Source organism: Crocodylus porosus, unplaced genomic scaffold (assembly GCF_001723895.1).
Source record: "Crocodylus porosus isolate Cpor-Errol unplaced genomic scaffold, CroPor_comp1, whole genome shotgun sequence".
Lineage (NCBI taxonomy): Eukaryota > Metazoa > Chordata > Crocodylia > Crocodylidae > Crocodylus > Crocodylus porosus.
Genome location: NW_017728923.1, coordinates 322089 through 334731, shown reverse-complemented (window position 1 = coordinate 334731; position 12643 = coordinate 322089). Strand labels below are relative to the sequence as shown.

General features: G+C 42.0%; 1 protein-coding gene across 2 annotated transcripts in view; it reads right to left on the bottom strand.

Annotated features, from left to right (window-relative positions):
* GLYR1 (glyoxylate reductase 1 homolog) overlaps positions 1 to 12222 on the bottom strand; it is a 31866-nt gene extending 19644 nt beyond the window's left edge. The window contains exons 1-3 of one of the 2 annotated variants that reach the window (XM_019539829.1): positions 11999 to 12222; positions 10797 to 10833; positions 9082 to 9161 (exon numbers count right to left, since the gene is read on the bottom strand). The gene's annotated coding sequence lies outside the window, so the exon portion shown is untranslated. The remainder of the gene's footprint in view (positions 1 to 9081; positions 9162 to 10796; positions 10834 to 11998) is intronic. The other variant, XM_019539828.1, reaches the window with a different exon arrangement.
* Between the last annotated feature and the right edge of the window lie 421 nt (positions 12223 to 12643).

Sequence of the window (12643 nt, the reverse complement as noted above, 5' to 3'; positions counted from 1 at the left end):
CACTTCCTCAGCCCTCACACTTAATTTATTAGTATTCTTACCCCTAGCACAGTGGACCTCTTCAGCTAATTTAATTTGGATCCCTTCATCCAACACTTACATTCAGTCTTTCTTTAGGCATGCAGACCTGTTTCTTCCCTTCTGCCACAAAAACAGCAAAGCCTCATGTACAAATAATACTTCTCTTTGAGCATCACTCTCATGCTCTGACAGTGGCCAACTTTTACAGATGAGTGCAAACACTACCTAACACAGAAAGCATGACACTGACTGGACTTGCACTTGTGAAAAGAACACCCATGCCACCATGTGACTTGTGCCACTGAGATTCTATTCTTTGGGCTGTTGCAACAGGCAGCCGTTTAACAACGTAAACCAAATAACCACTTTTTCAGGCACAGAAGTTTTTCTTGTATTGTACTGTGCACCCATGAAAGCTACAGGAAGAGATACCAAATTAGATGGGACACAACAGGGTTGATTACCATAAATAAAGCCTGTGCACATACCATAGTTTACTACACTGCACAGGATTGAGTGTTCTGATGTACTGTAAGAACCAGATATTTTTCTCTTTTGATGAAAAGGGTATTTTCCCTGTTTTACAATTGTTTTAAGGCAGACTAGCAAGACTGTACTTTGTAATACAATTTCAAAGCACAGCTCACTTGACATCTGTTTTAAGAACACCTTGATTTTCTCACTGTTTCAGCGGCTGGCTTGATATTTATGAAAGGGCTAGGCTTTCCAATACAGAAAAATCACCTCTCTTTTGTGCCGACCACTTTTGCCAACTTAAATGTTCATTCTGGACTGCAGCTCCAGAGTGCTTTTGTATCTAGCATTCCCAGCTCCTCAGCTTACATCATCTTCATTTGTCATGAAATATGACATGAGGTTTCAGCTCATTTGCTGCTGATCAGTAAAGTTGCTGCAGTGCCATTTCTCCATTGTTCCTGAGGAAAAATTTGTTCCATGCAACTTCTCTGAATTGGCACAACCTTCAGTACAGGGTAATAGTATATGTGGCAGTAAGGAGCTAGACTGGTTTTTCAAAGGTGACTATTTTAAAACTTAAAAGATGTTAATCAAAGGTAGAAGGCTTACACATTTTAATTACCCCTGGTATTGATCAACTCTTGTAAGCAGGAGAGTGGCTTACTAGACGCCTTTTTAGTTTCATAGCGGGGAGCTATAAAGTTAACAAAGGTGATGGACATGAGGCTGTTGCAGCTCCATTTCAATTAAATATTAAAAATTCACCCATTGTGACATGAACCCTATTTTTTTAAAAGAGCTCTACATTAGTGCCTAATTTGGTATTGAAAAAAATTCATAATACTTTAAGTTTTGGGACTTTCCAAATCAACAGTATTTTCTGCAGCTCAGTGGCTAAAAGTGCTTTGGTTAATTTTTTCTGCCTTCTGCTAGTTTTTCCCCCCATTGTTTATTCACATATTCATTTATAGGAACAGCAGATAAGCAATCTTATCCCTGTTGCATGTTATCCAGCTGGTAGAAACTGCTTGAAATCCATTCTTATTTAAGATGATCTCTTCAAGCAAAATCAGCAGCCTCACCGTGGCTCTGAAGCTTTTGCTAGCTACCACATATAAAATCATGATTTTCCATACCTTTATTGCATTCAACTGTCCTAAGCTTTTTATTGATCATATCATTCTTTGCTTTTCTTACCCCTCTCACCAAGGAGGGTCACTAACCTTTTTATTATATCCTAACTCTGCTTAGGAGACCAGGAAAATAGCAGACTTCTGTCTCTTGCACTTCATGTCCAGTGCTGACTCCCTTGTTCCCATTCGCTCCTTTTCATAATGTGGTTGCCAGATTCATATCTGGATGGAGCAACTTTCTTTTCAGTGCCTTTAACATATGCCACTGTGTACAATCAGCACAGTGGGACTAGAAGCACTCATGTGGCTGTGTTTGACTCAGGACTAGATACGAAAGATATCAGATGCTTTGCGGCTGTTATGTAACAGGTGATTGCTACTGGGGAATTGCTGTAACAATGGGTTTCACTGTATGGGGAAGAACCGTTACTCATTTTTCACAACTGCAAAGAGATGATTGATCCAGAAGTATGACTACAGCCCAGATGGAAGAGCCCACAGTACTCTCCATTCTGTACATACTGCTGAATTTTTCCCTGAACCTGCCCCATTTCACATCAATTTTGAATTAGCACAACCGAATAAAGAAACAGTGCTTCTCAGACCATAATCCACAGCTCAGTGACTATCTAGAGACTCTCTCTCAAGTATTCAGGTACTCTGGTGATATACCTTAAGATTAACACCTAGTATAAAACCCTTCTTCTGAATGACCAAGACTGAAAAAGGTGCTGGGCCAGGTTGGTCTATTGGAAGCTTCCTGTTATGCACGTTAAAAAAAGAGTTGAGAAACAAAACAAGTTGTCAAATATTTTGAACCTCTCAATGAGGTCAGCCTCTTTCTGCTGCTTAACCCCAAAACAGTAACTGGGGGAAGAAAATCTATCAATACAAAAAAACCCGAACCCTGAATTCTCTCCTTACCCTTCCCTCAAGTGTCTGCACACGCTTCTTCCTACCTTCCCTCTGCATGTATGCAAGCCCAAAGTACCTGAGACTGCTGAAGACAAAGGTTGAAGATCTAAAAGGCAAGCTGATAAGGGCATGCAAGCAAGGGCTTAAAAGTCACCTCACAGAAAAAGAAAAGCATGTCTGCATATTTCTCCCTAAACTGTCCCTTATCTGCAGGTCAGCAATTTGGGCTATACTCCAGGATAGGACCCTGCCCTCTTATGTTTGTCCAGAGCACGTATTGCTAAATAAACAATCTAAGTTATAAAAATAAGGAGTACCCTACCACTGTTCAAATCCAACTACAAATGCATGCATCCTTCTAAAGCCAAAGCCTTCTCAGCTATGGCATATTAGGCTATGATCTCATAGCCAAGGAAGGTTGCTATTTAAACAAGAGTCCACCAAGGCATAATGTATAACAGCCACTTAAGGAAGTTGCATGCACCATTCAGATGTTGTTTTCTTCTCCCAGCTAGGACTGAACTGGTGCCATGACACTGCATTAGGGACACTGGATCATTAAAGGTATTGTCTTGAAGTTGAGGGGACACTAGTTTCTGCCTAGAGAAGATGTTTGATATCTGTGGAAATGAAAAGAAATAAATGAAGCTGCAATGATGGCATCTTCGGAAGATAGTAAAAGAAGAAAGAAGGCCTTTTTTTTTTTAAATAACAGTGCGCCGCATGGTGATTCCACCCTTTCTTCCCCCCCCACAATATTTTGTTCATAGTTTCATTGTGGTTAGGGGCTGGAAGGGACCTTACAGCTCACTGGGTCCAGTCTCCCTGCACTTGAGCAGGTCCTTTTACTAGAAGATCCCAATGCCGTTCAAAAGCAAATATTAATTAAGCTTCACTGCCCTGGGAAAGCAGACAAACACAAATATACCCAAGTTTAAAATACAAACACAACTACATGAAGCAGAGAGATCATACATATATTAAAAGGGAAGATGGGGAGGAACAGGTATGTGCAGACACTTGACAGAAGTGAAACACCACACCCAATTCAAAGGGGACCCAAAGCATGACAAGACTAAACAAAAACTCAACTTTCCAGTTACTTCTTCCCCTCAGTCGACAATGCAACTCCATAAGATATGTAGTGGAAAACAAATGAAACTCAGCGACTTCCACAAACATTTGCTTGTAGCATGCCTTAAGCTTAAGGCTGCAAAAGGATTTGCAATACAGGAACTTCTGCAAAACTTCCTTAATTCTTACAAGGTACAATTTCAGGCGACCTTTCAGTGCCAAGGTGAATTATTTTGTAAAGATGAAGAAATCATTTAATCTATTTTTGAGATGAATTAGGCATCTACATAGGGGTGGCAAGTAAGTTGCTGTGAAAAGCAATTTCCACAATTTCCTTCAGTAAAATGACTCAAATTGCTGACCTCTGGAACTCGACCCATAAACCTCCTCACTTGAAAAATAGTGACAGGACTGAATTTGAAAGAACTTCTTGAAAATTAGGAAGCATGAACTTTTCAGTTATGGGCTGTAGAAATTTTCACAAGGAGAGTTTACACTTCCAGATGCATCAGCAAAGGTACCTGGGAGTTTTCAGATAAACCAATTTTCTACAGGTTCATGGATAATAGTCACCTTTAAAGCGTTGATCTGTTCTAAAGAGAAACTATGTAAAACACCAAAAACAAAAACAGCAGCCTTCTGCCTGTCAGTTTCCATCTGTGTACCTTTCAGAATCATACCAACTAACTTAGGAACAAATAAAGATTTTGTCTGTTTGCTTAGTTTTTTACTGCTTGTATGCTTCTGTTGGAACTGAGGTCCTGGGCATGATCATAAACAGCACCCAACTAGAAGGCCGGGTGGCAATGTGATGGGACTATGCATGGGGAGATGGCTCCTATAAAATACTACGATGTTGCAACTTCTAGAGTAAGGCAAGTATAGGGCACCTCAAAACCATAGCCTTGAAAACCCCACCCTAACCCTGTGGGTGCTCTTTGGTTGGAGAAAGGTGAAGGGGACATCACCTTGGCAGAGACACACCCTTGCTGAGACATTAGGCAGTTAACTTCAGTGGACTTCTTACAAGTATGCCATGATCCAGAGGAGCGATGGTTGCCTACAATGAGACCTGAGGAGAAAACACAGCTAAGAGGGTGATACTCAGAGTATGTCTACACTGCACTCTGTAGTATGACATAGATATCTGAGCTAGCTTAGGTACTAGAAGCAGCAGACAGCAGCAGCCTGAAGGTTCCCTCAGGCTAGTGTGTCCCAGTAAAAGCAAGGTACATCAGCATGCACTCACACCTGTGCTATCATGCCAACAACTTCTAGCATCTGAGTTACCTTGTTTAAAAATCACTAGGATCTCTCTTCATCATACCATAGTCTACCCTTAGCAATAACTTAGTTTGTAGATGCTGACTTCCTAAGTAAACACTCAGACCCTGGGTTTAACACGTGAGCAACTAAGTCAGTGTTCTCCAAGAACTGAAAAGCAGTCACACAAACTGCGGCAGAAGACATAACTCTCCACAGAGAATACTGGGATCCAGGAGAGCATACAAGACAAGGAGAGAAAGTGTGTGCAGAAGGGTGCAGGAGATATTAAGACAATCCATCGGGTTATATCGAGATCATAGTCCATCTCTTTGAAACACTCTCCAGATCATTACACTTTACCATAGCTTGCAAGTCTCTTCTAATTTGTCTTTATGTAGGTTAGGTACTGATCTCCAATCTTCCTTTATTTAACTTGCATACTTATGCTTCAGAAAGATAGGTGGTAAGTGGTTGCTTCAGCTTAATAAGGTTCTGGCACACTGACTAACAGCCAACAGCTTTTCAAGGTGCAAGGCTCATGAGAGAAATGAAAGAGTGAACAGGGCTGCAGCGTACTTGCCAATATTTCTCTGAAATTATTCTCTAACATCTATATGAAATGCCACATTCTTACTACAAAGCTGTGGTCCATTCACCTTGAAGTTACAAACAGACTACATCTCCCCCAATGTGCGGTGGCCACAGGAGGTAGGAGTACATTGAGCTGATTGACATATTACTTAAGCGTCTCTAGTAGAACTGGATTTGAAAAGGAAAGGGGAGAGACAGCAGCCTATTTGTCTGAAAAAAAGTGTCAGTAGGGTCCCGCCTCATTCACTTTATTGTTTATGACTGCTGTAGTGCACAGGGCCTTTCCTTGACAAGAACATAGCTTAGGAAATAAGACAGGTCACAATGGACTGGCTGGGCCACTAAGTTGAAAGGGAATGGGAGCAGAGGACAGAGCTATACTAATCTTTAGAAAGCAACCTGATTAACAGTACTGTCTGTCACTGCTGTAGTAGAGTACTTTACTCACAATTTGGGTGAAAACCAAGACACAATGTGCATTTTCTTCTCTGTGGAATTAGAAAAAGATCGAACACTCAACTCTCAAAATAAATGTCAAGATACTTTTTTAGTTTATGGAGCAGGTGAAGGACATGCAGCAAACAGTCATGCATATCACAATTATGAGACCCATTCCAGAAGATGATACAAATACCAGATTACTGGTCAATCCCTGATAGAGCTTTCACCACCGTACAGGATGGGTGAATCCAACCCAGCTCAAGTACAGAGGCAAAAGCCCCACTCAAGCATAAGCAGCAGGAGTGCCATTATTTTAAACATAGTAGAAGCAATGGAAACTACCAACAGGCTGAAAGCAAATAGTGTTGGACTAAGTGAACAGCAGAAATTTGTGAAGACCTGACTCTTACAGCACCACCTGAATGTGACCAGACTCAGGCCACCACTTCTGTTATTGTTTTTTCCCTTGCTCACTGCACCCTCTCCCTTGGGACAGTTAGCTGTAACATTGCATATAAATGTAGGTCTAGTATTAGATAAACCAAAAAGGGGCAATCTCTTTTGGACTAAGTCCTAAGCCACTTATGACTTCAGAGATGACAACCAGAACTTTGCAAGAGGCAAAGACTTTTGTGGGTGATATCTTTTACTGGACTAACTATATAGTTGAGACGGACATAGATAAACTTTCAGAAGCACACTGGTGCCCAAAAACTTGTCCCTATCCCTCCCAGCTACACAGTTGATCCGGTAAAAGATATCACCCACTAAAGTCCTTGCCCCTCACATTTTTCATGTCCATCATACCTACATCACCCCACACAACCAGAACTTTGAAATTCACTTCCAAGTTAGGATACAGGCACTGCAAAATGCAAGTCACAGTTGCTAGCCTGTTTTTAAGGAGCTTCACACTGTAGTCTGAACATGACAAGAGCATGAAAGGACGCAGAGAGCAACTTTTAGCCAGCATCAAACGCTGGCATTTCTGGACATGTTGCCAGCTGAGATTCTTCAGTGAAAGGTAGTCCTCCAACAGCCTAGGACTTCATAACATTTTACCAAGAACTGGGCAAACATCCTCAACAAAGAGCAATCAGACATCAACAGTTCCTCAAAATACTTCTTCCTGCTAGTCAGCATCACTTCCATGTTTATCTGGCCCAGACAGAAGCCAAATGCTTTTGTCCATATCTTCACCTTTGCTAAATCTTCAGAGAGCAAGTTAATGGTAAAAAGGGACTATAAAGCAAATGCTAATAGCATCACAATACCATCTCACAAACTAAACTGGGGAGGGGGCTGCAGAGCAGGGGAACAGGAAATAAGAGTAAAATATGCTCAAGTAAATCAGTTTTGTATCTTTGGACTCAAGGACACCGCTCACACTTTCATAGGTGTGACAGGAATTTAGTATTCTGTCATTTTATTTCACTGTGTTACCCATGGCAGGGGCATCTAGATGAACAGACAGACACCCTTTCATATGTTTTTATACACATTAAACAAAATACCAACCACAGAATAAAAGCTAATTTATTTTTTCTGTTATATGATTTGTTCTTCCCAGTTCACTGGATTTTAAGGCTACTGAACCAAGAACAACTCTCTCTCATAGTTTGGTAACAATTTCCTTTTTGGACCACTTTGTTTTGGCCTAGTCAAACAGATTTAACCATATGAATGCCTCACCATGTCCAGTATGGGATAGAACAGAGACAGAGGAAGCTCAGGTCTTCTGCTGATTAGTGGTGCTTTATAAGGCAACAGAGGCAGGAAGACAGTACTTATTTCTATTTCATTTTCAGGTGGGATATGGCAATCAGCTCAAGCAACCGGATTTTTAAATCATATGATTATCCAGCAGGACGTGATTAATTTTCACAAGCTGGATTTTTGGCTCTCCAAATCTGCCAGATGATAGGATTTTAACTAGCCTGTACTCCACAGCCACGTAATAAGCCACATTTATTTTGTAGCTGTGATCTCCTCACCTGCAATCTGTCCACTAATTTCAGCTGGGACATTCCAGACACCTGACTTGCCTTTTCTAAAATATATCATTCTGACACAACCTCTCTCCCCCACCCCCCCATAGCAGTTCCCCCAAAACATGATTTGGGTAAACAAGAAAAAGGCAGAGATCAGGAGAAGAGTAATATTCAATACTTGACTATGCAAAGCTCAATGCACCAATACAGCCTCAGAACTGATCCTAGCTAATAAAAGTCATCTTACAGAACTTTAAAGCAAGCAGTTCCTCTTCCTCTTCTACTGGTATGTGGCTTCTGTTTCCAGCCCTGACTGCTAACATGCTTCCAGCTCTTAAAGGAAAAATATATTTTAAATGCTGGCTTACAAAAAAACCTGAAAACAATCCATTTTCTGACAGAATGTCCTTTAAACATACATCCCCACTTTTATTTAACTCTTTGGGGGGTGGGGGGAAAAGAGACTTAAAGGATTTTCCTAATTCCTGTGGAGATTTACAAAAGTCTTTTCCACTCATGATTTTCTCCCTCTTTTAATGACTGAGGGAAACAGCAAAGCTGACTAACACAACAACACTGCCAAATACACAAGCCAAACTAAAGTAGGAAGGTTTTACCAACTTCTTTCAATTTAAGGAATGTTAAATTACGTGTAACAGCATAATTGTTAAAAACAAGTGTAATTTTTTTGTGGAGCAAATCACAAAATTATTTCTTACAGGAGTGATTATTTTGCCACACTGGAGCTACTCTGTCCTCCAAATGCAAAGCAGGAAAGTTTTATACCATCAAACATCATAATGTACTCTTTTTAACAATGACAGGACCGAAGCCACCTTGTATTTATGGCAGCAAAACAAAACAACACCTAAAGTATATTTGAGAAATGGTACATTACATGAAAGCTAATGCAAACACATCCATACCTACAAGTGACCAACTCCCCAAAACTCCCTGTTTTAGCACCAGCTAAAATCATAGTACACTTGTCTAGGTCTTTTCAACCATCATGCACCCACAGGAGAAGCTATAACAGCTATAGTTTATGCCTGGTGCTGGCAGATAGCTGAAAGCAATCTTTTGCAGAATATTGTACTAGCATAAAACTCTTCCATGAAAGTCCTCTGTTTTAAAGGCCAAAATTGTCATCAGAGAGAAATGTGGATACATACTGATCTTCTGTCCCAAAAAACTTGACAAAGAAGCACTTCTTTCCACGAGGCTTCTTCAGATCTTTAGGTGGATTAACAATCTGAGGAAGAGAGAGGAGACAAAGTTAGCTGAAGAGGCAGCAGCAGAGTCTTCTATAAACCAAATATGTTGATTCAGTGAATGTTTGCAAAAAACTGTGCCATGGCTCTTGCAGAAGAATTATTTTAAGCAAGAGTAGGAGGGGGACTCCTACTTATGGCAAAGGCCTTCCCTCAAGCCCAGGAGCCATGAATTTGGATAGGCATGTTTACTCTACAGACAGACAGCAACAGAGTAAATGCAAACTAGCTCAGATTCTAGAAGCAGTCTTAGCTGCAGCAGCACAGACCTCTGTGGCAATTAACTTTCTCTTCTAAGCAGAGTAAGTTAGCCAATGAGGAACACTGCTAAAACTAGACTGTGTTCAGTATCTGATCTGTTTGTTTAAAGCTAGCTTGAGCATCTCTGTTATACTATAATCTGCACTACAGGCACATCCTACATTATATTGCTCAGAGCACTGTATCAAGAGTTAGCACCAATCACATTACAGACTTGTACTACTGTTTAGGAGATAAAACCAGACTTTGGTCATAGCTGTCAATTTCCAAAATTGTAATGGAGATTTTAGTCTTCAATAACCAAGACTTCTGGTGCTTTAAGAGAGCAGATGCAATTCAAGATGAACAGAACACGACAAGCTGCAGAATTATACTAGCACTGCATGAAGTAAAAAACAAACAACCAAACTCCACTAATAGACCAGTGGACCCTTTGCAAGGCTACATTCTTCCAAGATATCATCAACTTGATATTCTCTCTCTTGTCTCCATAAGTAAAGATGGTATCCTTTTATTTAAGGGAACCAAGAATGCATTTATAAATTTTTGCACCAGTGAGAAAACTTCTACCCTCCAAGGCTTTGATTGTTCTTATTTATTTTTTTCCTTGAAGTAAAGGCAATGTTTTTAACCACACGTAAAATCCAAGGGAAGAGAAACACGTCACAGAAGTTAGCAGGTGGAATGAAAGACCACAGGGCAGTTTGTGTTACCTGGCTTGCTAACCTGTGTGATTGTTACCACTGTCTTGCCTGCACTGGGATAACAGTAACTTTTTCCTTAGCAAAAACAACGCCTAACCTGTTGTCTCAATTGTGCTTACATTAAAATGAAAAATATAACTCTTTTAATGGACATAAATGGTGGCTACAGTTTGACTAAAATGCAAATACTACTACCCCTCTAGATATATGCCTTTCATCAACAATTACATTCTCCCCATCCCACCTTTCTCTAGATAAGTAATGACAAAACTGTAACACTAAACATTAGTGTGGGAAACCAGACTCTCCCTTTCTATTAGTTAAAGGAATCCATGTAGCCAGTTTATTATGGGAGAAAAGAAGCCTGTCTTGCTGAAAGTGATAGGGATTAAACTGCTAAGCCTGGGGAATACAGTCAGTTCCAGATTCAGATAGAATGAAAAGTAGTACAAACCAATTTATCTCAGCTAATACCTGTTACTGACAGACTGAGCTTCTGAATCAAATAAAGTCTTTGATGCATAGCTTGGCTCAAAATTAAGGGCAACAGGCCTCACTAAAAAAAAAGTCAAGAAGAAATCTATAAAAATCTTAAAACTTCACTGGAACTCTTTTCAGAAACAATTCCCTCCAGGATAAAATATGACTCACCTTTCCTGGCCATGGAGGATACCGGCCCAGCTTCCCCCTAAGGGAAAAGGAAAAGATCAGCCGCTGGCATCCAAAAAGGCAGTCACCCCATAACTGCCTGTTTCCACTATATATTTAACAGAAGGAGGGAATTCAGTACAATCAAACTCTACCACAAAAGGAAAAACAAGCAAACAAACAAAAAGGACATCCCAAGGTGGAGAAAATCTCCACCTTACTAGATTGCCATGAATGCTGGCACCTGTGCTCAGGCCAAGTCCCAAAATCTGCATCGGCCTTGTTGCAGGACCAGGGAACAGGATTGGTGAAGTTGTGCCTGAAGTTCTAAGACTGCTCTCATCCCTTCTCTCTCTCACATGCGACTGACTAAAGTATTGATGCTCATAACACTAACCATGACCATAACTTACTGTTTGGATTGATAACTTAAGGCTTTCCAGAGCAGAAAAGTCTAGTAAATACAATAGGTTCTGCTTCCCAGTTCAGCTAATCATCATTCTTAGAACTTGCTTAAAGCAGTTCATATAGCAAAGGCTCCACATGTACTTTCATTATCACTTTCCGGAACTGCTCATCATTCAAATGAGGCATTAAGACTCCAAGAAATACAGAAAAGTGTACTGTCCGCTCCTGCACCTTTCTCAATGACAAAGGCTAAGCCCATACTATTTCCTCACAAAAAAAAGAAGAAAAGTTTTGATATGAAAGCATGGGAGCCTCATAGTGATCCTACACTGATCCTTTACAATGCCTGCACCTGGTCCCAGAACCATAATACCCGTTTGCCTTGCACAAGACCAGCAGAAACTCCGGCCGGCTGGCTAGACTTCTGAACAAGACTTCAAAATAGCACATCAGCTTCCCTTGAGAGAAGGGCAGAGGACAAGCTGGTGAGGTTTGGAAGATACGCTGCTCATGACACTAACCATGATCATACCTTAGACAGTATACTTTCTTTCATGTCTGTGCTGCACAAGCCTTTCACCAAGGGCTTTTTTCCCCTCCCCTTCTTTCCTGTTTCCCACCCATTTTATGGTTACAGCTCGTCTTAGATGGTGGGCCTAGCAGCAGGGCCTCGTCTACAGGGCTGTACATGAAACCCCAGCTTGATACATCTGCATTTAAAGACATTGCTAAGAGCAGCGCACTCCCCAAACACTCATTTGAAATACATTTGGCTACAGGAATCAACCTGTACTTACTTTGCTACACAAATTAGACAACTTCACACCACTGCCAATGTTTCGGATGAGAAATTGCAGTTGTCACAGCCTGGAGCGCGCCGCTCTTTTTATCTGGGATATAAATATAAATGCACACACTTGCGCGTCGGGGATTAGCTGTTTGCTGCAGGCCCGAGCAAGGTGCCTAAGCCCATGGTTCAGCACAAGCTGAATGGAGACTATGCGGTCAGGCCCCACCAACAGGCTTCCAGGAAAGCCCCGCAGCTCCACAGAGCTGGAGCTAGACCTCGGCTGGGTTTGTTTGAGAGCTGGAGGTGGCGAGGGCAGACACCCTGGGCTCGTGCTCTTCGATAAGGACGTGCTGCCCTCCCTGGTCAGAGCCGCAGCCCGGGGCACTGCTGTGCCCCGCTGACAGCCCCGGGCGGCCCCGCCCCCTCGCTAGCTCCGCGCCCGCCCCGGCCTCGCCCCGACGCTGCTGAAGCGGCTCCCCAGCCCGGCGGCGCCGCCGCCTCCCAGCGCAGAACGCTCCGCGGGGGCTCGTTCCGCCGCCCCCCGCGCGCAGCTCAGAGAAGGCTGCCAGCCCTCGCGCGGCCCAACCCCGGCGACCCCCGAGGCTGGGGGCGGTTCCAGCCGCCCTGCCCCTGCTCGGCCGCTCCCAGCCTG